This window comes from Labrus bergylta, chromosome 13, assembly GCF_963930695.1.
Source record: "Labrus bergylta chromosome 13, fLabBer1.1, whole genome shotgun sequence".
Lineage (NCBI taxonomy): Eukaryota > Metazoa > Chordata > Actinopteri > Labriformes > Labridae > Labrus > Labrus bergylta.
This window is the reverse complement of record NC_089207.1, coordinates 7,061,599-7,087,127: the sequence shown is the minus strand read 5'-3', so window position 1 is coordinate 7,087,127 and position 25,529 is coordinate 7,061,599. Positions and strand designations below refer to the sequence as shown.

The 25,529-nt window shown below is 36.9% G+C and overlaps 16 non-coding genes and 1 pseudogene across 16 annotated transcripts; all 17 read right to left on the bottom strand.

Annotated features, from left to right (window-relative positions):
• Positions 1-748: 748 nt before the first annotated feature.
• LOC136181701 (5S ribosomal RNA) lies at positions 749-867 on the bottom strand. The gene has a single exon (XR_010668048.1). It is a non-coding gene; the product is annotated as a 5S ribosomal RNA (ribosomal RNA).
• Positions 868-2,267: 1,400 nt separating this feature from the next.
• On the bottom strand, positions 2,268-2,386 carry LOC136181815 (5S ribosomal RNA). Its single transcript, XR_010668162.1, has one exon. It is a non-coding gene; the product is annotated as a 5S ribosomal RNA (ribosomal RNA).
• Positions 2,387-3,785: 1,399 nt separating this feature from the next.
• LOC136181691 (5S ribosomal RNA) lies at positions 3,786-3,904 on the bottom strand. The gene has a single exon (XR_010668038.1). It is a non-coding gene; the product is annotated as a 5S ribosomal RNA (ribosomal RNA).
• A 1,399-nt stretch (positions 3,905-5,303) lies between these two features.
• LOC136181846 (5S ribosomal RNA) lies at positions 5,304-5,412 on the bottom strand (annotated as a pseudogene).
• A 1,400-nt stretch (positions 5,413-6,812) lies between these two features.
• On the bottom strand, positions 6,813-6,931 carry LOC136181680 (5S ribosomal RNA). Its single transcript, XR_010668027.1, has one exon. It is a non-coding gene; the product is annotated as a 5S ribosomal RNA (ribosomal RNA).
• Positions 6,932-8,330: 1,399 nt separating this feature from the next.
• On the bottom strand, positions 8,331-8,449 carry LOC136181669 (5S ribosomal RNA). The gene has a single exon (XR_010668016.1). It is a non-coding gene; the product is annotated as a 5S ribosomal RNA (ribosomal RNA).
• Positions 8,450-9,848: 1,399 nt separating this feature from the next.
• On the bottom strand, positions 9,849-9,967 carry LOC136181674 (5S ribosomal RNA). The gene has a single exon (XR_010668021.1). It is a non-coding gene; the product is annotated as a 5S ribosomal RNA (ribosomal RNA).
• A 1,400-nt stretch (positions 9,968-11,367) lies between these two features.
• On the bottom strand, positions 11,368-11,486 carry LOC136181658 (5S ribosomal RNA). The gene has a single exon (XR_010668005.1). It is a non-coding gene; the product is annotated as a 5S ribosomal RNA (ribosomal RNA).
• Positions 11,487-12,886: 1,400 nt separating this feature from the next.
• LOC136181452 (5S ribosomal RNA) lies at positions 12,887-13,005 on the bottom strand. Its single transcript, XR_010667799.1, has one exon. It is a non-coding gene; the product is annotated as a 5S ribosomal RNA (ribosomal RNA).
• A 1,399-nt stretch (positions 13,006-14,404) lies between these two features.
• On the bottom strand, positions 14,405-14,523 carry LOC136181360 (5S ribosomal RNA). Its single transcript, XR_010667709.1, has one exon. It is a non-coding gene; the product is annotated as a 5S ribosomal RNA (ribosomal RNA).
• A 1,399-nt stretch (positions 14,524-15,922) lies between these two features.
• Positions 15,923-16,041, bottom strand: LOC136181647 (5S ribosomal RNA). Its single transcript, XR_010667994.1, has one exon. It is a non-coding gene; the product is annotated as a 5S ribosomal RNA (ribosomal RNA).
• Positions 16,042-17,440: 1,399 nt separating this feature from the next.
• On the bottom strand, positions 17,441-17,559 carry LOC136181451 (5S ribosomal RNA). Its single transcript, XR_010667798.1, has one exon. It is a non-coding gene; the product is annotated as a 5S ribosomal RNA (ribosomal RNA).
• A 1,405-nt stretch (positions 17,560-18,964) lies between these two features.
• On the bottom strand, positions 18,965-19,083 carry LOC136182236 (5S ribosomal RNA). The gene has a single exon (XR_010668554.1). It is a non-coding gene; the product is annotated as a 5S ribosomal RNA (ribosomal RNA).
• Positions 19,084-20,500: 1,417 nt separating this feature from the next.
• Positions 20,501-20,619, bottom strand: LOC136181449 (5S ribosomal RNA). Its single transcript, XR_010667796.1, has one exon. It is a non-coding gene; the product is annotated as a 5S ribosomal RNA (ribosomal RNA).
• A 1,423-nt stretch (positions 20,620-22,042) lies between these two features.
• Positions 22,043-22,161, bottom strand: LOC136181636 (5S ribosomal RNA). The gene has a single exon (XR_010667983.1). It is a non-coding gene; the product is annotated as a 5S ribosomal RNA (ribosomal RNA).
• A 1,423-nt stretch (positions 22,162-23,584) lies between these two features.
• LOC136181626 (5S ribosomal RNA) lies at positions 23,585-23,703 on the bottom strand. Its single transcript, XR_010667973.1, has one exon. It is a non-coding gene; the product is annotated as a 5S ribosomal RNA (ribosomal RNA).
• A 1,423-nt stretch (positions 23,704-25,126) lies between these two features.
• LOC136181615 (5S ribosomal RNA) lies at positions 25,127-25,245 on the bottom strand. The gene has a single exon (XR_010667962.1). It is a non-coding gene; the product is annotated as a 5S ribosomal RNA (ribosomal RNA).
• Between the last annotated feature and the right edge of the window lie 284 nt (positions 25,246-25,529).

Here is a 25,529-nt window from a genome sequence, read left to right as displayed (position 1 = left end):
TTCTACATGAAACATTGCAATGGCTGATTTATTCATTTGTCATTCAAGATTACCTCAAAACAAGTAAGTGGTGATAAAAACATAATTTCGAGTTGTCCCTTGTATCTTAATCAATCACTGCTTAGGCTACTATAATAATCCTAAATCTTGTGTGCCTTAATGCAACATTTAAACTTATTTCTGCTGTTCACTGTTCACAAGTTTGCAGGATTGAAAACCTTAATAAATCCACAGTAAAAGTGACGATGCGAAATGGTCAACTTCTGAAAAATCGTCAATTGATTGATAAGTAAGCATCACTTGTTTGCAGGTTTTTTTTAAATTCAATCTTAATAGTAATCATTTATAATAATTCCTGATTTGGTGTAAATGTTTATTATTGATGTGAAAACATTTATAATGATGGTGAATATTTCCAGTTGAATCAAATGTATAATATGGCTACCAGAGTGTTGTGGGGAAGTAAAGAGTAACCTAAGTACAAGTAATTAAAATATGTTAATGCAGTAGTCCTTACGTAAGTAGGCTACATGTACTTTTTGAATGTAAAACTGAACTTTGAAAACAGCCTCCAGAGAGCGTAATATGTATTAATACTCACTGAAAACATTGATGAAAATTGCAACAAAAAAAAAGAGGACAGACTGCCAAATAAAATCATGTTTCATTTTCCACTGGCCTGTTTCTCTCAGTCCTTTCTCCACTAGTGAGGCAACAGCGCCCTCTTCTGGCTAAAGGAGGTATTAAAAGCTTACAGCACCTGGTATTCCCAGGCGGTCTCCCATCCAAGTACTAACCAGGCCCGACCCTGCTTAGCTTCCGAGATCGGACGAGATCGGGCGTGTTCAGGGTGGTATGGCCGTAAGCGAATGAACAGGTTGTTAAAGGGTTATTTATACATACTTAGGTTTAAAGTAACACCTCGCCAAAATTAGAGCAAGTGACTATGACCTAGTTGATTTTATTACTTTTCTACTCAAACGTGTGGGCCTATGGATAGACTTACACTTAATCTTACTAGATTCAGCAATACTTTGACGCTGGGAGTTAACTAAAGACTTGCAGCTTGTTTTTAAGACTTGTTTCACGACTTGCGGGCAAACTGAACGTTCAAACGTCTGATAAACACATTGAACAAACCGATTCCGTGAAGATTAACTTCCCTCTTTCAAAACTGGCCTGGTTAGTACTTGGATGGGAGACCGCCTGGGAATCCCAGGTGCTGTAAGCTTTTAATACCTGCTTCAGCCAGCAGGGGGCGCTGTAACCTCCTGCTATGCACTGCAGTTCTTTTTTTATTTGTCTATCATTGCTTCTACTTTCCTACAAAGTAGCTTACACTGAATTTTGATTGGGGATCATCTATAGCATATATAGGGACTGATTGTAATAATTATGAATTTTCATATAATTAGTAAGTGTTCCTTTGTGATTCCTAATGGAGGATTGTTTTTTTTAATGATTAGTTACAATGGAGAATGTGAGGGGATCAAATATGTATGCCCCACAGGGTTATGATTTCTACATGAAACATTGCAATGGCTGATTTATTCATTTGTCATTCAAGATTACCTCAAAACAAGTAAGTGGTGATAAAAACATAATTTCGAGTTGTCCCTTGTATCTTAATCAATCACTGCTTAGGCTACTATAATAATCCTAAATCTTGTGTGCCTTAATGCAACATTTAAACTTATTTCTGCTGTTCACTGTTCACAAGTTTGCAGGATTGAAAACCTTAATAAATCCACAGTAAAAGTGACGATGCGAAATGGTCAACTTCTGAAAAATCGTCAATTGATTGATAAGTAAGCATCACTTGTTTGCAGGTTTTTTTTAAATTCAATCTTAATAGTAATCATTTATAATAATTCCTGATTTGGTGTAAATGTTTATTATTGATGTGAAAACATTTATAATGATGGTGAATATTTCCAGTTGAATCAAATGTATAATATGGCTACCAGAGTGTTGTGGGGAAGTAAAGAGTAACCTAAGTACAAGTAATTAAAATATGTTAATGCAGTAGTCCTTACGTAAGTAGGCTACATGTACTTTTTGAATGTAAAACTGAACTTTGAAAACAGCCTCCAGAGAGCGTAATATGTATTAATACTCACTGAAAACATTGATGAAAATTGCAACAAAAAAAAAGAGGACAGACTGCCAAATAAAATCATGTTTCATTTTCCACTGGCCTGTTTCTCTCAGTCCTTTCTCCACTAGTGAGGCAACAGCGCCCTCTTCTGGCTAAAGGAGGTATTAAAAGCTTACAGCACCTGGTATTCCCAGGCGGTCTCCCATCCAAGTACTAACCAGGTCCGACCCTGCTTAGCTTCTGAGATCGGACGAGATCGGGCGTGTTCAGGGTGGTATGGCCGTAAGTGAATGAACAGGTTGTTAAAGGGTTATTTATACATATTTAGGTTTAAAGTAACACCTCGCCAAAATTAGAGCAAGTGACTATGACCTAGTTGATTTTATTACTTTTCTACTCAAACGTGTGGGCCTATGGATAGACTTACACTTAATCTTACTAGATTCAGCAATACTTTGACGCTGGGAGTTAACTAAAGACTTGCAGCTTGTTTTTAAGACTTGTTTCACGACTTGCGGGCAAACTGAACGTTCAAACGTCTGATAAACACATTGAACAAACCGATTCCGTGAAGATTAACTTCCCTCTTTCAAAACTGGCCTGGTTAGTACTTGGATGGGAGACCGCCTGGGAATCCCAGGTGCTGTAAGCTTTTAATACTTGCTTCAGCCAGCAGGGGACGCTGTAACCTCCTGCTATGCACTGCAGTTCTTTTTTTATTTGTCTATCATTGCTTCTACTTTCCTACAAAGTAGCTTACACTGAATTTTGATTGGGGATCATCTATAGCATATATAGGGACTGATTGTAATAATTATGAATTTTCATATAATTAGTAAGTGTTCCTTTGTGATTCCTAATGGAGGATTGTTTTTTTAATGATTAGTTACAATGGAGAATGTGAGGGGATCAAATATGTATGCCCCACAGGGTTATGATTTCTACATGAAACATTGCAATGGCTGATTTATTCATTTGTCATTCAAGATTACCTCAAAACAAGTAAGTGGTGATAAAAACATAATTTCGAGTTGTCCCTTGTATCTTAATCAATCACTGCTTAGGCTACTATAATAATCCTAAATCTTGTGTGCCTTAATGCAACATTTAAACTTATTTCTGCTGTTCACTGTTCACAAGTTTGCAGGATTGAAAACCTTAATAAATCCACAGTAAAAGTGACGATGCGAAATGGTCAACTTCTGAAAAATCGTCAATTGATTGATAAGTAAGCATCACTTGTTTGCAGGTTTTTTTTAAATTCAATCTTAATAGTAATCATTTATAATAATTCCTGATTTGGTGTAAATGTTTATTATTGATGTGAAAACATTTATAATGATGGTGAATATTTCCAGTTGAATCAAATGTATAATATGGCTACCAGAGTGTTGTGGGGAAGTAAAGAGTAACCTAAGTACAAGTAATTAAAATATGTTAATGCAGTAGTCCTTACGTAAGTAGGCTACATGTACTTTTTGAATGTAAAACTGAACTTTGAAAACAGCCTCCAGAGAGCGTAATATGTATTAATACTCACTGAAAACATTGATGAAAATTGCAACAAAAAAAAAGAGGACAGACTGCCAAATAAAATCATGTTTCATTTTCCACTGGCCTGTTTCTCTCAGTCCTTTCTCCACTAGTGAGGCAACAGCGCCCTCTTCTGGCTAAAGGAGGTATTAAAAGCTTACAGCACCTGGTATTCCCAGGCGGTCTCCCATCCAAGTACTAACCAGGCCCGACCCTGCTTAGCTTCCGAGATCGGACGAGATCGGGCGTGTTCAGGGTGGTATGGCCGTAAGCGAATGAACAGGTTGTTAAAGGGTTATTTATACATACTTAGGTTTAAAGTAACACCTCGCCAAAATTAGAGCAAGTGACTATGACCTAGTTGATTTTATTACTTTTCTACTCAAACGTGTGGGCCTATGGATAGACTTACACTTAATCTTACTAGATTCAGCAATACTTTGACGCTGGGAGTTAACTAAAGACTTGCAGCTTGTTTTTAAGACTTGTTTCACGACTTGCGGGCAAACTGAACGTTCAAACGTCTGATAAACACATTGAACAAACCGATTCCGTGAAGATTAACTTCCCTCTTTCAAAACTGGCCTGGTTAGTACTTGGATGGGAGACCGCCTGGGAATCCCAGGTGCTGTAAGCTTTTAATACCTGCTTCAGCCAGCAGGGGACGCTGTAACCTCCTGCTATGCACTGCAGTTCTTTTTTTATTTGTCTATCATTGCTTCTACTTTCCTACAAAGTAGCTTACACTGAATTTTGATTGGGGATCATCTATAGCATATATAGGGACTGATTGTAATAATTATGAATTTTCATATAATTAGTAAGTGTTCCTTTGTGATTCCTAATGGAGGATTGTTTTTTTAATGATTAGTTACAATGGAGAATGTGAGGGGATCAAATATGTATGCCCCACAGGGTTATGATTTCTACATGAAACATTGCAATGGCTGATTTATTCATTTGTCATTCAAGATTACCTCAAAACAAGTAAGTGGTGATAAAAACATAATTTCGAGTTGTCCCTTGTATCTTAATCAATCACTGCTTAGGCTACTATAATAATCCTAAATCTTGTGTGCCTTAATGCAACATTTAAACTTATTTCTGCTGTTCACTGTTCACAAGTTTGCAGGATTGAAAACCTTAATAAATCCACAGTAAAAGTGACGATGCGAAATGGTCAACTTCTGAAAAATCGTCAATTGATTGATAAGTAAGCATCACTTGTTTGCAGGTTTTTTTTAAATTCAATCTTAATAGTAATCATTTATAATAATTCCTGATTTGGTGTAAATGTTTATTATTGATGTGAAAACATTTATAATGATGGTGAATATTTCCAGTTGAATCAAATGTATAATATGGCTACCAGAGTGTTGTGGGGAAGTAAAGAGTAACCTAAGTACAAGTAATTAAAATATGTTAATGCAGTAGTCCTTACGTAAGTAGGCTACATGTACTTTTTGAATGTAAAACTGAACTTTGAAAACAGCCTCCAGAGAGCGTAATATGTATTAATACTCACTGAAAACATTGATGAAAATTGCAACAAAAAAAAAGAGGACAGACTGCCAAATAAAATCATGTTTCATTTTCCACTGGCCTGTTTCTCTCAGTCCTTTCTCCACTAGTGAGGCAACAGCGCCCTCTTCTGGCTAAAGGAGGTATTAAAAGCTTACAGCACCTGGTATTCCCAGGCGGTCTCCCATCCAAGTACTAACCAGGCCCGACCCTGCTTAGCTTCCGAGATCGGGCGTGTTCAGGGTGGTATGGCCGTAAGCGAATGAACAGGTTGTTAAAGGGTTATTTATACATACTTAGGTTTAAAGTAACACCTCGCCAAAATTAGAGCAAGTGACTATGACCTAGTTGATTTTATTACTTTTCTACTCAAACGTGTGGGCCTATGGATAGACTTACACTTAATCTTACTAGATTCAGCAATACTTTGACGCTGGGAGTTAACTAAAGACTTGCAGCTTGTTTTTAAGACTTGTTTCACGACTTGCGGGCAAACTGAACGTTCAAACGTCTGATAAACACATTGAACAAACCGATTCCGTGAAGATTAACTTCCCTCTTTCAAAACTGGCCTGGTTAGTACTTGGATGGGAGACCGCCTGGGAATACCAGGTGCTGTAAGCTTTTAATACCTGCTTCAGCCAGCAGGGCACGCTGTAACCTCCTGCTATGCACTGCAGTTCTTTTTTTATTTGTCTATCATTGCTTCTACTTTCCTACAAAGTAGCTTACACTGAATTTTGATTGGGGATCATCTATAGCATATATAGGGACTGATTGTAATAATTATGAATTTTCATATAATTAGTAAGTGTTCCTTTGTGATTCCTAATGGAGGATTGTTTTTTTTAATGATTAGTTACAATGGAGAATGTGAGGGGATCAAATATGTATGCCCCACAGGGTTATGATTTCTACATGAAACATTGCAATGGCTGATTTATTCATTTGTCATTCAAGATTACCTCAAAACAAGTAAGTGGTGATAAAAACATAATTTCAAGTTGTCCCTTGTATCTTAATCAATCACTGCTTAGGCTACTATAATAATCCTAAATCTTGTGTGCCTTAATGCAACATTTAAACTTATTTCTGCTGTTCACTGTTCACAAGTTTGCAGGATTGAAAACCTTAATAAATCCACAGTAAAAGTGACGATGCGAAATGGTCAACTTCTGAAAAATCGTCAATTGATTGATAAGTAAGCATCACTTGTTTGCAGGTTTTTTTTAAATTCAATCTTAATAGTAATCATTTATAATAATTCCTGATTTGGTGTAAATGTTTATTATTGATGTGAAAACATTTATAATGATGGTGAATATTTCCAGTTGAATCAAATGTATAATATGGCTACCAGAGTGTTGTGGGGAAGTAAAGAGTAACCTAAGTACAAGTAATTAAAATATGTTAATGCAGTAGTCCTTACGTAAGTAGGCTACATGTACTTTTTGAATGTAAAACTGAACTTTGAAAACAGCCTCCAGAGAGCGTAATATGTATTAATACTCACTGAAAACATTGATGAAAATTGCAACAAAAAAAAAGAGGACAGACTGCCAAATAAAATCATGTTTCATTTTCCACTGGCCTGTTTCTCTCAGTCCTTTCTCCACTAGTGAGGCAACAGCGCCCTCTTCTGGCTAAAGGAGGTATTAAAAGCTTACAGCACCTGGTATTCCCAGGCGGTCTCCCATCCAAGTACTAACCAGGCCCGACCCTGCTTAGCTTCCGAGATCGGACGAGATCGGGCGTGTTCAGGGTGGTATGGCCGTAAGCGAATGAACAGGTTGTTAAAGGGTTATTTATACATACTTAGGTTTAAAGTAACACCTCGCCAAAATTAGAGCAAGTGACTATGACCTAGTTGATTTTATTACTTTTCTACTCAAACGTGTGGGCCTATGGATAGACTTACACTTAATCTTACTAGATTCAGCAATACTTTGACGCTGGGAGTTAACTAAAGACTTGCAGCTTGTTTTTAAGACTTGTTTCACGACTTGCGGGCAAACTGAACGTTCAAACGTCTGATAAACACATTGAACAAACCGATTCCGTGAAGATTAACTTCCCTCTTTCAAAACTGGCCTGGTTAGTACTTGGATGGGAGACCGCCTGGGAATCCCAGGTGCTGTAAGCTTTTAATACCTGCTTCAGCCAGCAGGGGACGCTGTAACCTCCTGCTATGCACTGCAGTTCTTTTTTTATTTGTCTATCATTGCTTCTACTTTCCTACAAAGTAGCTTACACTGAATTTTGATTGGGGATCATCTATAGCATATATAGGGACTGATTGTAATAATTATGAATTTTCATATAATTAGTAAGTGTTCCTTTGTGATTCCTAATGGAGGATTGTTTTTTTAATGATTAGTTACAATGGAGAATGTGAGGGGATCAAATATGTATGCCCCACAGGGTTATGATTTCTACATGAAACATTGCAATGGCTGATTTATTCATTTGTCATTCAAGATTACCTCAAAACAAGTAAGTGGTGATAAAAACATAATTTCGAGTTGTCCCTTGTATCTTAATCAATCACTGCTTAGGCTACTATAATAATCCTAAATCTTGTGTGCCTTAATGCAACATTTAAACTTATTTCTGCTGTTCACTGTTCACAAGTTTGCAGGATTGAAAACCTTAATAAATCCACAGTAAAAGTGACGATGCGAAATGGTCAACTTCTGAAAAATCGTCAATTGATTGATAAGTAAGCATCACTTGTTTGCAGGTTTTTTTTAAATTCAATCTTAATAGTAATCATTTATAATAATTCCTGATTTGGTGTAAATGTTTATTATTGATGTGAAAACATTTATAATGATGGTGAATATTTCCAGTTGAATCAAATGTATAATATGGCTACCAGAGTGTTGTGGGGAAGTAAAGAGTAACCTAAGTACAAGTAATTAAAATATGTTAATGCAGTAGTCCTTACGTAAGTAGGCTACATGTACTTTTTGAATGTAAAACTGAACTTTGAAAACAGCCTCCAGAGAGCGTAATATGTATTAATACTCACTGAAAACATTGATGAAAATTGCAACAAAAAAAAAGAGGACAGACTGCCAAATAAAATCATGTTTCATTTTCCACTGGCCTGTTTCTCTCAGTCCTTTCTCCACTAGTGAGGCAACAGCGCCCTCTTCTGGCTAAAGGAGGTATTAAAAGCTTACAGCACCTGGTATTCCCAGGCGGTCTCCCATCCAAGTACTAACCAGGCCCGACCCTGCTTAGCTTCCGAGATCGGACGAGATCGGGCGTGTTCAGGGTGGTATGGCCGTAAGCGAATGAACAGGTTGTTAAAGGGTTATTTATACATACTTAGGTTTAAAGTAACACCTCGCCAAAATTAGAGCAAGTGACTATGACCTAGTTGATTTTATTACTTTTCTACTCAAACGTGTGGGCCTATGGATAGACTTACACTTAATCTTACTAGATTCAGCAATACTTTGACGCTGGGAGTTAACTAAAGACTTGCAGCTTGTTTTTAAGACTTGTTTCACGACTTGCGGGCAAACTGAACGTTCAAACGTCTGATAAACACATTGAACAAACCGATTCCGTGAAGATTAACTTCCCTCTTTCAAAACTGGCCTGGTTAGTACTTGGATGGGAGACCGCCTGGGAATCCCAGGTGCTGTAAGCTTTTAATACCTGCTTCAGCCAGCAGGGGACGCTGTAACCTCCTGCTATGCACTGCAGTTCTTTTTTTATTTGTCTATCATTGCTTCTACTTTCCTACAAAGTAGCTTACACTGAATTTTGATTGGGGATCATCTATAGCATATATAGGGACTGATTGTAATAATTATGAATTTTCATATAATTAGTAAGTGTTCCTTTGTGATTCCTAATGGAGGATTGTTTTTTTAATGATTAGTTACAATGGAGAATGTGAGGGGATCAAATATGTATGCCCCACAGGGTTATGATTTCTACATGAAACATTGCAATGGCTGATTTATTCATTTGTCATTCAAGATTACCTCAAAACAAGTAAGTGGTGATAAAAACATAATTTCGAGTTGTCCCTTGTATCTTAATCAATCACTGCTTAGGCTACTATAATAATCCTAAATCTTGTGTGCCTTAATGCAACATTTAAACTTATTTCTGCTGTTCACTGTTCACAAGTTTGCAGGATTGAAAACCTTAATAAATCCACAGTAAAAGTGACGATGCGAAATGGTCAACTTCTGAAAAATCGTCAATTGATTGATAAGTAAGCATCACTTGTTTGCAGGTTTTTTTTAAATTCAATCTTAATAGTAATCATTTATAATAATTCCTGATTTGGTGTAAATGTTTATTATTGATGTGAAAACATTTATAATGATGGTGAATATTTCCAGTTGAATCAAATGTATAATATGGCTACCAGAGTGTTGTGGGGAAGTAAAGAGTAACCTAAGTACAAGTAATTAAAATATGTTAATGCAGTAGTCCTTACGTAAGTAGGCTACATGTACTTTTTGAATGTAAAACTGAACTTTGAAAACAGCCTCCAGAGAGCGTAATATGTATTAATACTCACTGAAAACATTGATGAAAATTGCAACAAAAAAAAAGAGGACAGACTGCCAAATAAAATCATGTTTCATTTTCCACTGGCCTGTTTCTCTCAGTCCTTTCTCCACTAGTGAGGCAACAGCGCCCTCTTCTGGCTAAAGGAGGTATTAAAAGCTTACAGCACCTGGTATTCCCAGGCGGTCTCCCATCCAAGTACTAACCAGGCCCGAACCTGCTTAGCTTCCGAGATCGGACGAGATCGGGCGTGTTCAGGGTGGTATGGCCGTAAGCGAATGAACAGGTTGTTAAAGGGTTATTTATACATACTTAGGTTTAAAGTAACACCTCGCCAAAATTAGAGCAAGTGACTATGACCTAGTTGATTTTATTACTTTTCTACTCAAACGTGTGGGCCTATGGATAGACTTACACTTAATCTTACTAGATTCAGCAATACTTTGACGCTGGGAGTTAACTAAAGACTTGCAGCTTGTTTTTAAGACTTGTTTCACGACTTGCGGGCAAACTGAACGTTCAAACGTCTGATAAACACATTGAACAAACCGATTCCGTGAAGATTAACTTCCCTCTTTCAAAACTGGCCTGGTTAGTACTTGGATGGGAGACCGCCTGGGAATACCAGGTGCTGTAAGCTTTTAATACCTGCTTCAGCCAGCAGGGCACGCTGTAACCTCCTGCTATGCACTGCAGTTCTTTTTTTATTTGTCTATCATTGCTTCTACTTTCCTACAAAGTAGCTTACACTGAATTTTGATTGGGGATCATCTATAGCATATATAGGGACTGATTGTAATAATTATGAATTTTCATATAATTAGTAAGTGTTCCTTTGTGATTCCTAATGGAGGATTGTTTTTTTTAATGATTAGTTACAATGGAGAATGTGAGGGGATCAAATATGTATGCCCCACAGGGTTATGATTTCTACATGAAACATTGCAATGGCTGATTTATTCATTTGTCATTCAAGATTACCTCAAAACAAGTAAGTGGTGATAAAAACATAATTTCAAGTTGTCCCTTGTATCTTAATCAATCACTGCTTAGGCTACTATAATAATCCTAAATCTTGTGTGCCTTAATGCAACATTTAAACTTATTTCTGCTGTTCACTGTTCACAAGTTTGCAGGATTGAAAACCTTAATAAATCCACAGTAAAAGTGACGATGCGAAATGGTCAACTTCTGAAAAATCGTCAATTGATTGATAAGTAAGCATCACTTGTTTGCAGGTTTTTTTTAAATTCAATCTTAATAGTAATCATTTATAATAATTCCTGATTTGGTGTAAATGTTTATTATTGATGTGAAAACATTTATAATGATGGTGAATATTTCCAGTTGAATCAAATGTATAATATGGCTACCAGAGTGTTGTGGGGAAGTAAAGAGTAACCTAAGTACAAGTAATTAAAATATGTTAATGCAGTAGTCCTTACGTAAGTAGGCTACATGTACTTTTTGAATGTAAAACTGAACTTTGAAAACAGCCTCCAGAGAGCGTAATATGTATTAATACTCACTGAAAACATTGATGAAAATTGCAACAAAAAAAAAGAGGACAGACTGCCAAATAAAATCATGTTTCATTTTCCACTGGCCTGTTTCTCTCAGTCCTTTCTCCACTAGTGAGGCAACAGCGCCCTCTTCTGGCTAAAGGAGGTATTAAAAGCTTACAGCACCTGGTATTCCCAGGCGGTCTCCCATCCAAGTACTAACCAGGCCCGACCCTGCTTAGCTTCCGAGATCGGACGAGATCGGGCGTGTTCAGGGTGGTATGGCCGTAAGCGAATGAACAGGTTGTTAAAGGGTTATTTATACATACTTAGGTTTAAAGTAACACCTCGCCAAAATTAGAGCAAGTGACTATGACCTAGTTGATTTTATTACTTTTCTACTCAAACGTGTGGGCCTATGGATAGACTTACACTTAATCTTACTAGATTCAGCAATACTTTGACGCTGGGAGTTAACTAAAGACTTGCAGCTTGTTTTTAAGACTTGTTTCACGACTTGCGGGCAAACTGAACGTTCAAACGTCTGATAAACACATTGAACAAACCGATTCCGTGAAGATTAACTTCCCTCTTTCAAAACTGGCCTGGTTAGTACTTGGATGGGAGACCGCCTGGGAATCCCAGGTGCTGTAAGCTTTTAATACCTGCTTCAGCCAGCAGGGGACGCTGTAACCTCCTGCTATGCACTGCAGTTCTTTTTTTATTTGTCTATCATTGCTTCTACTTTCCTACAAAGTAGCTTACACTGAATTTTGATTGGGGATCATCTATAGCATATATAGGGACTGATTGTAATAATTATGAATTTTCATATAATTAGTAAGTGTTCCTTTGTGATTCCTAATGGAGGATTGTTTTTTTTAATGATTAGTTACAATGGAGAATGTGAGGGGATCAAATATGTATGCCCCACAGGGTTATGATTTCTACATGAAACATTGCAATGGCTGATTTATTCATTTGTCATTCAAGATTACCTCAAAACAAGTAAGTGGTGATAAAAACATAATTTCGAGTTGTCCCTTGTATCTTAATCAATCACTGCTTAGGCTACTATAATAATCCTAAATCTTGTGTGCCTTAATGCAACATTTAAACTTATTTCTGCTGTTCACTGTTCACAAGTTTGCAGGATTGAAAACCTTAATAAATCCACAGTAAAAGTGACGATGCGAAATGGTCAACTTCTGAAAAATCGTCAATTGATTGATAAGTAAGCATCACTTGTTTGCAGGTTTTTTTTAAATTCAATCTTAATAGTAATCATTTATAATAATTCCTGATTTGGTGTAAATGTTTATTATTGATGTGAAAACATTTATAATGATGGTGAATATTTCCAGTTGAATCAAATGTATAATATGGCTACCAGAGTGTTGTGGGGAAGTAAAGAGTAACCTAAGTACAAGTAATTAAAATATGTTAATGCAGTAGTCCTTACGTAAGTAGGCTACATGTACTTTTTGAATGTAAAACTGAACTTTGAAAACAGCCTCCAGAGAGCGTAATATGTATTAATACTCACTGAAAACATTGATGAAAATTGCAACAAAAAAAAAGAGGACAGACTGCCAAATAAAATCATGTTTCATTTTCCACTGGCCTGTTTCTCTCAGTCCTTTCTCCACTAGTGAGGCAACAGCGCCCTCTTCTGGCTAAAGGAGGTATTAAAAGCTTACAGCACCTGGTATTCCCAGGCGGTCTCCCATCCAAGTACTAACCAGGCCCGACCCTGCTTAGCTTCCGAGATCGGACGAGATCGGGCGTGTTCAGGGTGGTATGGCCGTAAGTGAATGAACAGGTTGTTAAAGGGTTATTTGTACATACTTAGGTTTAAAGTAACACCTCGCCAAAATTAGAGCAAGTGACTATGACCTAGTTGATTTTATTACTTTTCTACTCAAACGTGTGGGCCTATGGATAGACTTACACTTAATCTTACTAGATTCAGCAATACTTTGACGCTGGGAGTTAACTAAAGACTTGCAGCTTGTTTTTAAGACTTGTTTCACGACTTGCGGGCAAACTGAACGTTCAAACGTCTGATAAACACATTGAACAAACCGATTCCGTGAAGATTAACTTCCCTCTTTCAAAACTGGCCTGGTTAGTACTTGGATGGGAGACCGCCTGGGAATCCCAGGTGCTGTAAGCTTTTAATACCTGCTTCAGCCAGCAGGGGGCGCTGTAACCTCCTGCTATGCACTGCAGTTCTTTTTTTATTTGTCTATCATTGCTTCTACTTTCCTACAAAGTAGCTTACACTGAATTTTGATTGGGGATCATCTATAGCATATATAGGGACTGATTGTAATAATTATGAATTTTCATATAATTAGTAAGTGTTCCTTTGTGATTCCTAATGGAGGATTGTTTTTTTAATGATTAGTTACAATGGAGAATGTGAGGGGATCAAATATGTATGCCCCACAGGGTTATGATTTCTACATGAAACATTGCAATGGCTGATTTATTCATTTGTCATTCAAGATTACCTCAAAACAAGTAAGTGGTGATAAAAACATAATTTCGAGTTGTCCCTTGTATCTTAATCAATCACTGCTTAGGCTACTATAATAATCCTAAATCTTGTGTGCCTTAATGCAACATTTAAACTTATTTCTGCTGTTCACTGTTCACAAGTTTGCAGGATTGAAAACCTTAATAAATCCACAGTAAAAGTGACGATGCGAAATGGTCAACTTCTGAAAAATCGTCAATTGATTGATAAGTAAGCATCACTTGTTTGCAGGTTTTTTTTAAATTCAATCTTAATAGTAATCATTTATAATAATTCCTGATTTGGTGTAAATGTTTATTATTGATGTGAAAACATTTATAATGATGGTGAATATTTCCAGTTGAATCAAATGTATAATATGGCTACCAGAGTGTTGTGGGGAAGTAAAGAGTAACCTAAGTACAAGTAATTAAAATATGTTAATGCAGTAGTCCTTACGTAAGTAGGCTACATGTACTTTTTGAATGTAAAACTGAACTTTGAAAACAGCCTCCAGAGAGCGTAATATGTATTAATACTCACTGAAAACATTGATGAAAATTGCAACAAAAAAAAAGAGGACAGACTGCCAAATAAAATCATGTTTCATTTTCCACTGGCCTGTTTCTCTCAGTCCTTTCTCCACTAGTGAGGCAACAGCGCCCTCTTCTGGCTAAAGGAGGTATTAAAAGCTTACAGCACCTGGTATTCCCAGGCGGTCTCCCATCCAAGTACTAATCAGGCCCGACCCTGCTTAGCTTCCGAGATCGGACGAGATCGGGCGTGTTCAGGGTGGTATGGCCGTAAGCGAATGAACAGGTTGTTAAAGGGTTATTTATACATACTTAGGTTTAAAGTAACACCTCGCCAAAATTAGAGCAAGTGACTATGACCTAGTTGATTTTATTACTTTTCTACTCAAACGTGTGGGCCTATGGATAGACTTACACTTAATCTTACTAGATTCAGCAATACTTTGACGCTGGGAGTTAACTAAAGACTTGCAGCTTGTTTTTAAGACTTGTTTCACGACTTGCGGGCAAACTGAACGTTCAAACGTCTGATAAACACATTGAACAAACCGATTCCGTGAAGATTAACTTCCCTCTTTCAAAACTGGCCTGGTTAGTACTTGGATGGGAGACCGCCTGGGAATCCCAGGTGCTGTAAGCTTTCAATACCTGCTTCAGCCAGCAGGGGACGCTGTAACCTCCTGCTATGCACTGCAGTTCTTTTTTTATTTGTCTATCATTGCTTCTACTTTCCTACAAAGTAGCTTACACTGAATTTTGATTGGGGATCATCTATAGCATATATAGGGACTGATTGTAATAATTATGAATTTTCATATAATTAGTAAGTGTTCCTTTGTGATTCCTAATGGAGGATTGTTTTTTTAATGATTAGTTACAATGGAGAATGTGAGGGGATCAAATATGTATGCCCCACAGGGTTATGATTTCTACATGAAACATTGCAATGGCTGATTTATTCATTTGTCATTCAAGATTACCTCAAAACAAGTAAGTGGTGATAAAAACATAATTTCGAGTTGTCCCTTGTATCTTAATCAATCACTGCTTAGGCTACTATAATAATCCTAAATCTTGTGTGCCTTAATGCAACATTTAAACTTATTTCTGCTGTTCACTGTTCACAAGTTTGCAGGATTGAAAACCTTAATAAATCCACAGTAAAAGTGACGATGCGAAATGGTCAACTTCTGAAAAATCGTCAATTGATTGATAAGTAAGCATCACTTGTTTGCAGGTTTTTTTTAAATTCAATCTTAATAGTAATCATTTATAATAATTCCTGATTTGGTGTAAATGTTTATTATTGATGTGAAAACATTTATAATGATGGTGAATATTTCCAGTTGAATCAAATGTATAATATGGCTACCAGAGTGTTGTGGGGAAGTAAAGAGTAACCTAAGTACAAGTAATTAAAATATTTTAATGCAGTAGTCCTTACGTAAGTAGGCTACATGTACTTTTTGAATGTAAAACTGAACTTTGAAAACAGCCTCCAGAGAGCGTAATATGTATTAATACTCACTGAAAACATTGATGAAAATTGCAACAAAAAAAAAGAGGACAGACTGCCAAATAAAATCATGTTTCATTTTCCACTGGCCTGTTTCTCTCAGTCCTTTCTCCACTAGTGAGGCAACAGCGCCCTCTTCTGGCTAAAGGAGGTATTAAAAGCTTACAGCACCTGGTATTCCCAGGCGGTCTCCCATCCAAGTACTAACCAGGCCCGACCCTGCTTAGCTTCCGAGATCGGACGAGATCGGGCGTGTTCAGGGTGGTATGGCCGTAAGCAAATGAACAGGTTGTTAAAGGGTTATTTGTACATACTTAGGTTTAAAGTAACACCTCGCCAAAATTAGAGCAAGTGACTATGACCTAGTTGATTTTATTACTTTTCTACTCAAACGTGTGGGCCTATGGATAGACTTACACTTAATCTTACTAGATTCAGCAATACTTTGACGCTGGGAGTTAACTAAAGACTTGCAGCTTGTTTTTAAGACTTGTTTCACGACTTGCGGGCAAACTGAACGTTCAAACGTCTGATAAACACATTGAACAAACCGATTCCGTGAAGATTAACTTCCCTCTTTCAAAACTGGCCTGGTTAGTACTTGGATGGGAGACCGCCTGGGAATCCCAGGTGCTGTAAGCTTTCAATACCTGCTTCAGCCAGCAGGGGACGCTGTAACCTCCTGCTATGCACTGCAGTTCTTTTTTTATTTGTCTATCATTGCTTCTACTTTCCTACAAAGTAGCTTACACTGAATTTTGATTGGGGATCATCTATAGCATATATAGGGACTGATTGTAATAATTATGAATTTTCATATAATTAGTAAGTGTTCCTTTGTGATTCCTAATGGAGGATTGTTTTTTTAATGATTAGTTACAATGGAGAATGTGAGGGGATCAAATATGTATGCCCCACAGGGTTATGATTTCTACATGAAACATTGCAATGGCTGATTTATTCATTTGTCATTCAAGATTACCTCAAAACAAGTAAGTGGTGATAAAAACATAATTTCGAGTTGTCCCTTGTATCTTAATCAATCACTGCTTAGGCTACTATAATAATCCTAAATCTTGTGTGCCTTAATGCAACATTTAAACTTATTTCTGCTGTTCACTGTTCACAAGTTTGCAGGATTGAAAACCTTAATAAATCCACAGTAAAAGTGACGATGCGAAATGGTCAACTTCTGAAAAATCGTCAATTGATTGATAAGTAAGCATCACTTGTTTGCAGGTTTTTTTTAAATTCAATCTTAATAGTAATCATTTATAATAATTCCTGATTTGGTGTAAATGTTTATTATTGATGTGAAAACATTTATAATGATGGTGAATATTTCCAGTTGAATCAAATGTATAATATGGCTACCAGAGTGTTGTGGGGAAGTAAAGAGTAACCTAAGTACAAGTAATTAAAATATGTTAATGCAGTAGTCCTTACGTAAGTAGGCTACATGTACTTTTTGAATGTAAAACTGAACCTTTAAAACAGCCTCCAGAGAGCGTAATATGTATTAATACTCACTGAAAACATTGATGAAAATTGCAACAAAAAAAAAGAGGACAGACTGCCAAATAAAATCATGTTTCATTTTCCACTGGCCTGTTTCTCTCAGTCCTTTCTCCACTAGTGAGGCAACAGCGCCCTCTTCTGGCTAAAGGAGGTATTAAAAGCTTACAGCACCTGGTATTCCCAGGCGGTCTCCCATCCAAGTACTAACCAGGCCCGACCCTGCTTAGCTTCCGAGATCGGACGAGATCGGGCGTGTTCAGGGTGGTATGGCCGTAAGTGAATGAACAGGTTGTTAAAGGGTTATTTATACATACTTAGGTTTAAAGTAACACCTCGCCAAAATTAGAGCAAGTGACTATGACCTAGTTGATTTTATTACTTTTCTACTCAAACGTGTGGGCCTATGGATAGACTTACACTTAATCTTACTAGATTCAGCAATACTTTGACGCTGGGAGTTAACTAAAGACTTGCAGCTTGTTTTTAAGACTTGTTTCACGACTTGCGGGCAAACTGAACGTTCAAACGTCTGATAAACACATTGAACAAACCGATTCCGTGAAGATTAACTTCCCTCTTTCAAAACTGGCCTGGTTAGTACTTGGATGGGAGACCGCCTGGGAATCCCAGGTGCTGTAAGCTTTTAATACCTGCTTCAGCCAGCAGGGGACGCTGTAACCTCCTGCTATGCACTGCAGTTCTTTTTTTATTTGTCTATCATTGCTTCTACTTTCCTACAAAGTAGCTTACACTGAATTTTGATTGGGGATCATCTATAGCATATATAGGGACTGATTGTAATAATTATGAATTTTCATATAATTAGTAAGTGTTCCTTTGTGATTCCTAATGGAGGATTGTTTTTTTAATGATTAGTTACAATGGAGAATGTGAGGGGATCAAATATGTATGCCCCACAGGGTTATGATTTCTACATGAAACATTGCAATGGCTGATTTATTCATTTGTCATTCAAGATTACCTCAAAACAAGTAAGTGGTGATAAAAACATAATTTCGAGTTGTCCCTTGTATCTTAATCAATCACTGCTTAGGCTACTATAATAATCCTAAATCTTGTGTGCCTTAATGCAACATTTAAACTTATTTCTGCTGTTCACTGTTCACAAGTTTGCAGGATTGAAAACCTTAATAAATCCACAGTAAAAGTGACGATGCGAAATGGTCAACTTCTGAAAAATCGTCAATTGATTGATAAGTAAGCATCACTTGTTTGCAGGTTTTTTTTAAATTCAATCTTAATAGTAATCATTTATAATAATTCCTGATTTGGTGTAAATGTTTATTATTGATGTGAAAACATTTATAATGATGGTGAATATTTCCAGTTGAATCAAATGTATAATATGGCTACCAGAGTGTTGTGGGGAAGTAAAGAGTAACCTAAGTACAAGTAATTAAAATATGTTAATGCAGTAGTCCTTACGTAAGTAGGCTACATGTACTTTTTGAATGTAAAACTGAACTTTGAAAACAGCCTCCAGAGAGCGTAATATGTATTAATACTCACTGAAAACATTGATGAAAATTGCAACAACAAAAAAAAAAGAGAGGACAGACTGCCAAATAAAATCATGTTTCATTTTCCACTGGCCTGTTTCTCTCAGTCCTTTCTCCACTAGTGAGGCAACAGCGCCCTCTTCTGGCTAAAGGAGGTATTAAAAGCTTACAGCACCTGGTATTCCCAGGAGGTCTCCCATCCAAGTACTAACCAGGCCCGACCCTGCTTAGCTTCCGAGATCGGACGAGATCGGGCGTGTTCAGGGTGGTATGGCCGTAAGCGAATGAACAGGTTGTTAAAGGGTTATTTATACATACTTAGGTTTAAAGTAACACCTCGCCAAAATTAGAGCAAGTGACTATGACCTAGTTGATTTTATTACTTTTCTACTCAAATGTGTGGGCCTATGGATAGACTTACACTTAATCTTACTAGATTCAGCAATACTTTGACGCTGGGAGTTAACTAAAGACTTGCAGCTTGTTTTTAAGACTTGTTTCACGACTTGCGGGCAAACTGAACGTTCAAACGTCTGATAAACACATTGAACAAACCGATTCCGTGAAGATTAACTTCCCTCTTTCAAAACTGGCCTGGTTAGTACTTGGATGGGAGACCGCCTGGGAATCCCAGGTGCTGTAAGCTTTTAATACCTGCTTCAGCCAGCAGGGGGCGCTGTAACCTCCTGCTATGCACTGCAGTTCTTTTTTTATTTGTCTATCATTGCTTCTACTTTCCTACAAAGTAGCTTACACTGAATTTTGATTGGGGATCATCTATAGCATATATAGGGACTGATTGTAATAATTATGAATTTTCATATAATTAGTAAGTGTTCCTTTGTGATTCCTAATGGAGGATTGTTTTTTTTAATGATTAGTTACAATGGAGAATGTGAGGGGATCAAATATGTATGCCCCACAGGGTTATGATTTCTACATGAAACATTGCAATGGCTGATTTATTCATTTGTCATTCAAGATTACCTCAAAACAAGTAAGTGGTGATAAAAACATAATTTCGAGTTGTCCCTTATATCTTAATCAATCACTGCTTAGGCTACTATAATAATCCTAAATCTTGTGTGCCTTAATGCAACATTTAAACTTATTTCTGCTGTTCACTGTTCACAAGTTTGCAGTATTGAAAACCTTAATAAATCCACAGTAAAAGTGACGATGCAAAATGGTCAACTTCTGAAAAATCGTCAATTGATTCTGAAAAAATATTGATTGATAAGTAAGCATCACTTGTTTGCAGGTTTTTTTTAAATTCAATCTTAATAGTAATCATTTATAATAATTCCTGATTTGGTGTAAATGTTTATTATTGATGTGAAAACATTTATAATGATGGTGAATATTTCCAGTTGAATCAAATGTATAATATGGCTACCAGAGTGTTGTGGGGAAGTAAAGAGTAACCTAAGTACAAGTAATTAAAATATGTTAATGCAGTAGTCCTTACGTAAGTAGGCTACATGTACTTTTTGAATGTAAAACTGAACTTTGAAAACAGCCTCCAGAGAGCGTAATATGTATTAATACTCACTGAAAACATTGATGAAAATTGCAACAAAAAAAAAGAGGACAGACTGCCAAATAAAATCATGTTTCATTTTCCACTGGCCTGTTTCTCTCAGTCCTTTCTCCACTAGTGAGGCAACAGCGCCCTCTTCTGGCTAAAGGAGGTATTAAAAGCTTACAGCACCTGGTATTCCCAGGCGGTCTCCCATCCAAGTACTAACCAGGCCCGACCCTGCTTAGCTTCCGAGATCGGACGAGATCGGGCGTGTTCAGGGTGGTATGGCCGTAAGTGAATGAACAGGTTGTTAAAGGGTTATTTATACATACTTAGGTTTAAAGTAACACCTCGCCAAAATTAGAGCAAGTGACTATGACCTAGTTGATTTTATTACTTTTCTACTCAAACGTGTGGGCCTATGGATAGACTTACACTTAATCTTACTAGATTCAGCAATACTTTGACGCTGGGAGTTAACTAAAGACTTGCAGCTTGTTTTTAAGACTTGTTTCACGACTTGCGGGCAAACTGAACGTTCAAACGTCTGATAAACACATTGAACAAACCGATTCCGTGAAGATTAACTTCCCTCTTTCAAAACTGGCCTGGTTAGTACTTGGATGGGAGACCGCCTGGGAATCCCAGGTGCTGTAAGCTTTTAATACCTGCTTCAGCCAGCAGGGGGCGCTGTAACCTCCTGCTATGCACTGCAGTTCTTTTTTTATTTGTCTATCATTGCTTCTACTTTCCTACAAAGTAGCTTACACTGAATTTTGATTGGGGATCATCTATAGCATATATAGGGACTGATTGTAATAATTATGAATTTTCATATAATTAGTAAGTGTTCCTTTGTGATTCCTAATGGAGGATTGTTTTTTTTAATGATTAGTTACAATGGAGAATGTGAGGGGATCAAATATGTATGCCCCACAGGGTTATGATTTCTACATGAAACATTGCAATGGCTGATTTATTCATTTGTCATTCAAGATTACCTCAAAACAAGTAAGTGGTGATAAAAACATAATTTCGAGTTGTCCCTTATATCTTAATCAATCACTGCTTAGGCTACTATAATAATCCTAAATCTTGTGTGCCTTAATGCAACATTTAAACTTGTTTCTGCTGTTCACTGTTCACAAGTTTGCAGTATTGAAAACCTTAATAAATCCACAGTAAAAGTGACGATGCAAAATGGTCAACTTCTGAAAAATCGTCAATTGATTCTGAAAAAATATTGATTGATAAGTAAGCATCACTTGTTTGCAGGTTTTTTTTAAATTCAATCTTAATAGTAATCATTTATAATAATTCCTGATTTGGTGTAAATGTTTATTATTGATGTGAAAACATTTATAATGATGGTGAATATTTCCAGTTGAATCAAATGTATAATATGGCTACCAGAGTGTTGTGGGGAAGTAAAGAGTAACCTAAGTACAAGTAATTAAAATATGTTAATGCAGTAGTCCTTACTTAAGTAGGCTACATGTACTTTTTGAATGTAAAACTGAACTTTGAAAACAGCCTCCAGAGAGCGTAATATGTATTAATACTCACTGAAAACATTGATGAAAATTGCAACAACAAAAAAAAAAGAGAGGACAGACTGCCAAATAAAATCATGTTTCATTTTCCACTGGCCTGTTTCTCTCAGTCCTTTCTCCACTAGTGAGGCAACAGCGCCCTCTTCTGGCTAAAGGAGGTATTAAAAGCTTACAGCACCTGGTATTCCCAGGCGGTCTCCCATCCAAGTACTAACCAGGCCCGACCCTGCTTAGCTTCCGAGATCGGACGAGATCGGGCGTGTTCAGGGTGGTATGGCCGTAAGCGAATGAACAGGTTGTTAAAGGGTTATTTATACATACTTAGGTTTAAAGTAACACCTCGCAAAAATTAGAGCAAGTGACTATGACCTAGTTGATTTTATTACTTTTCTACTCAAACGTGTGGGCCTATGGATAGACTTACACTTAATCTTACTAGATTCAGCAATACTTTGACGCTGGGAGTTAACTAAAGACTTGCAGCTTGTTTTTAAGACTTGTTTCACGACTTGCGGGCAAACTGAACGTTCAAACGTCTGATAAACACATTGAACAAACCGATTCCGTGAAGATTAACTTCCCTCTTTCAAAACTGGCCTGGTTAGTACTTGGATGGGAGACCGCCTGGGAATCCCAGGTGCTGTAAGCTTTTAATACCTGCTTCAGCCAGCAGGGGGCGCTGTAACCTCCTGCTATGCACTGCAGTTCTTTTTTTATTTGTCTATCATTGCTTCTACTTTCCTACAAAGTAGCTTACACTGAATTTTGATTGGGGATCATCTATAGCATATATAGGGACTGATTGTAATAATTATGAATTTTCATATAATTAGTAAGTGTTCCTTTGTGATTCCTAATGGAGGATTGTTTTTTTTAATGATTAGTTACAATGGAGAATGTGAGGGGATCAAATATGTATGCCCCACAGGGTTATGATTTCTACATGAAACATTGCAATGGCTGATTTATTCATTTGTCATTCAAGATTACCTCAAAACAAGTAAGTGGTGATAAAAACATAATTTCGAGTTGTCCCTTATATCTTAATCAATCACTGCTTAGGCTACTATAATAATCCTAAATCTTGTGTGCCTTAATGCAACATTTAAACTTATTTCTGCTGTTCACTGTTCACAAGTTTGCAGTATTGAAAACCTTAATAAATCCACAGTAAAAGTGACGATGCAAAATGGTCAACTTCTGAAAAATCGTCAATTGATTCTGAAAAAATATTGATTGATAAGTAAGCATCACTTGTTTGCAGGTTTTTTTTAAATTCAATCTTAATAGTAATCATTTATAATAATTCCTGATTTGGTGTAAATGTTTATTATTGATGTGAAAACATTTATAATGATGGTGAATATTTCCAGTTGAATCAAATGTATAATATGGCTACCAGAGTGTTGTGGGGAAGTAAAGAGTAACCTAAGTACAAGTAATTAAAATATGTTAATGCAGTAGTCCTTACTTAAGTAGGCTACATGTACTTTTTGAATGTAAAACTGAACTTTGAAAACAGCCTCCAGAGAGCGTAATATGTATTAATACTCACTGAAAACATTGATGAAAATTGCAACAACAAAAAAAAAAGAGAGGACAGACTGCCAAATAAAATCATGTTTCATTTTCCACTGGCCTGTTTCTCTCAGTCCTTTCTCCACTAGTGAGGCAACAGCGCCCTCTTCTGGCTAAAGGAGGTATTAAAAGCTTACAGCACCTGGTATTCCCAGGCGGTCTCCCATCCAAGTACTAACCAGGCCCGACCCTGCTTAGCTTCCGAGATCGGACGAGATCGGGCGTGTTCAGGGTGGTATGGCCGTAAGCGAATGAACAGGTTGTTAAAGGGTTATTTATACATACTTAGGTTTAAAGTAACACCTCGCCAAAATTAGAGCAAGTGACTATGACCTAGTTGATTTTATTACTTTTCTACTCAAACGTGTGGGCCTATGGATAGACTTACACTTAATCTTACTAGATTCAGCAATACTTTGACGCTGGGAGTTAACCAAAGACTTGCAGCTTGTTTTTAAGACTTGTTTCACGACTTGCGGGCAAACTGAACGTTCAAACGTCTGATAAACACATTGAACAAACCGATTCCGTGAAGATTAACTTCCCTCTTTCAAAACTGGCCTGGTTAGTACTTGGATGGGAGACCGCCTGGGAATACCAGGTGCTGTAAGCTTTTAATACCTGCTTCAGCCAGCAGGGGGCGCTGTAACCTCCTGCTATGCACTGCAGTTCTTTTTTTATTTGTCTATCATTGCTTCTACTTTCCTACAAAGTAGCTTACACTGAATTTTGATTGGGGATCATCTATAGCATATATAGGGACTGATTGTAATAATTATGAATTTTCATATAATTAGTAAGTGTTCCTTTGTGATTCCTAATGGAGGATTGTTTTTTTTAATGATTAGTTACAATGGAGAATGTGAGGGGATCAAATATGTATGCCCCACAGGGTTATGATTTCTACATGAAACATTGCAATGGCTGATTTATTCATTTGTCATTCAAGATTACCTCAAAACAAGTAAGTGGTGATAAAAACATAATTTCGAGTTGTCCCTTATATCTTAATCAATCACTGCTTAGGCTACTATAATAATCCTAAATCTTGTGTGCCTTAATGCAACATTTAAACTTGTTTCTGCTGTTCACTGTTCACAAGTTTGCAGTATTGAAAACCTTAATAAATCCACAATAAAAGTGACGATGCAAAATGGTCAACTTCTGAAAAATCGTCAATTGATTCTGAAAAAATATTGATTGATAAGTAAGCATCACTTGTTTGCAGGTTTTTTTTAAATTCAATCTTAATAGTAATCATTTATAATAATTCCTGATTTGGTGTAAATGTTTATTATTGATGTGAAAACATTTATAATGATGGTGAATATTTCCAGTTGAATCAAATGTATAATATGGCTACCAGAGTGTTGTGGGGAAGTAAAGAGTAACCTAAGTACAAGTAATTAAAATATGTTAATGCAGTAGTCCTTACTTAAGTAGGCTACATGTACTTTTTGAATGTAAAACTGAACTTTGAAAACAGCCTCCAGAGAGCGTAATATGTATTAATACTCACTGAAAACATTGATGAAAATTGCAACAACAAAAAAAAAAGAGAGGACAGACTGCCAAATAAAATCATGTTTCATTTTCCACTGGCCTGTTTCTCTCAGTCCTTTCTCCACTAGTGAGGCAACAGCGCCCTCTTCTGGCTAAAGGAGGTATTAAAAGCTTACAGCACCTGGTATTCCCAGGCGGTCTCCCATCCAAGTACTAACCAGGCCCGACCCTGCTTAGCTTCCGAGATCGGACGAGATCGGGCGTGTTCAGGGTGGTATGGCCGTAAGCGAATGAACAGGTTGTTAAAGGGTTATTTATACATACTTAGGTTTAAAGTAACACCTCGCCAAAATTAGAGCAAGTGACTATGACCTAGTTGATTTTATTACTTTTCTACTCAAACGTGTGGGCCTATGGATAGACTTACACTTAATCTTACTAGATTCAGCAATACTTTGACGCTGGGAGTTAACCAAAGACTTGCAGCTTGTTTTTAAGACTTGTTTCACGACTTGCGGGCAAACTGAACGTTCAAACGTCTGATAAACACATTGAACAAACCGATTCCGTGA